Source organism: Trypanosoma cruzi, genomic scaffold (genome assembly GCF_000209065.1).
Source record: "Trypanosoma cruzi strain CL Brener 1047053512067 genomic scaffold, whole genome shotgun sequence".
Taxonomy (NCBI): Eukaryota; Euglenozoa; class Kinetoplastea; order Trypanosomatida; family Trypanosomatidae; genus Trypanosoma; species Trypanosoma cruzi.
In genome coordinates, this window is record NW_001849037.1 from 4,782 (window position 1) to 6,518 (window position 1,737).

The following is a 1,737-nucleotide window of genomic DNA, read 5'->3' on the forward strand; positions in this document are numbered from 1 at the left end:
TGTGCCGGCGGGGAGACTGTCGACGGTGCGGCACGGGTCATCCGCATGGGAATCGTCCAGCAGCTCGTTGCTGTGCGCAGGCGGAACACCCGGCGCGTTCGCGATGGTGATGTGTGGATGAACATTTTCGCAGGGGAGCTCTCCCTCGTTGCGCACCGCGATCGCCGTCCCCTTCGGATCAGACGCAACGCTCGTCAGCGTGAGCTCAATGGACTCGCCCAGCAGCCCCACCAGCTGCCGCAGCAGGACAGGGTCCTTGCAGGCGTCACGACGCAGGTACAGCGTCGTCACATGGAAGGCCTTCTGCACCTTCTTGCCGTCCAGCATCTCTGGCGGCACAAGCTCGAGAACCCTCTCGGGTGACGCAATCTGAATTGCGGCATACTCCACGTGGCGGGGAAACAGCACAGAAAAGACTCGCAGGCGTTCGCCATGTCAAGTGTCTAAATTTCGGGTATGTCCGTCAAACCACGTGCGGAAAGTTCAGCCCAAACGCGCCGTGCAATGGTGGCAGTGTCGTCTGCCACGCCTACCTCAACCAGCGGCGCCTCGGTTGGTGGACGGCACCGCGTCGCGCAGCCCAGCAGCGTTTGACGCACGCGCCGCCCTTCCCCTCTGTCCGCTTTGAAAGTGCGGTGGGCAGAACCACGGCGACGGACTCGGTCGAAGCAGATGTCCACTAGTGCATCCGTGCCGTCGGGGTGTGACCACACCACTGTCAATGCCCTGAGCCCGAGATCGGCGTAGCCGTCGCGTGCGCCCTCATCGAGGTTCATCTTGTCCATGATAAGGTGCGTGTGACCGCCTCGCTGCGCGCGCCGAATGGCGTCAAGAAACTGCCGCCCTCCGCCGGCCTCGTCTTGGTTGATCCAACATGGCGAAAGCCCTGCCTGGCGCAGCAGAGCGTACAGGGTGCGGGAGAATGTGGAATTGCCGCAGCCCTGCGGACCAACGCAGACGACAGTGTCGTCACCGGACGGCTCGTAGTGCATCACTTGGGACCGCACGTGCGCATGGGCGGCGACACACTGCGTGAACTGGTTTTGCAGCGTGATCCATCGGCGGCACAGGTCCTGCAGCCCGCCAAGGTCCGTTCGCGCCGTTTGCCGCCGTGTCAAATGCAGCCACGCTGCAAACCGCACAAGGTAGTCGAGGCGTTCCGCTTCCCAGTCGCCGAGGCACCGGCGCACCTCCTCTGGCAGCCTGGCGAGCTTGCCTGCGAGCCTCGAGCGGAGCGCCACACCGCACAAACGGTGCGTGACGATGGCCTCCTGCGCCGCACGCTCCATTGCGTATGCGTGGGACCGCTGCTTCCACATCCGCACAACAACCCCCGCCTCGTTGCAGCCGTACACCACCGCACCCTCACAGTTAAGACGACGCGCCATGCCGTCTCGCAGGACTGCGTATTCGTCTGTCCCCAGCTCTACTGCCGGTTGCGACGTCACAGCGTCAAGACCGAAGGACTGCAGTGCCGCCATGCTGCTCGCGGGATCGGCACAGAGGCCTTCATGCGGGGTCGCACCACGGCAGGCAACGGCGTAGAACTTCAGTGTCTCACGGGGTCCGTGGTCGGCGAGGTGTCCACATCCACGCAGAATACCATCAAAGCATGCGGTGCGCCCCGTAGTGCCCAAATAGTCATGCAGAGCAGCGGCCCTTCCCTCCGGCAGCGCACGCAACGTGTCTCGCCAGACGCTCACCACACGTTTGGGAACCGCAGCGCGTCACGTGCCC

At 64.1% G+C, this 1,737-nt stretch overlaps 1 pseudogene, besides 1 other annotated feature; it reads right to left on the reverse strand.

Annotated features, from left to right (window-relative positions):
* On the reverse strand, nt 1–1,737 carry Tc00.1047053507119.20 (annotated as a pseudogene; the record flags this gene model as incomplete).
* Nucleotides 1–1,737: a sequence feature (areas not merged during assembly with more than two copies in the genome that could not be assigned to a particular haplotype).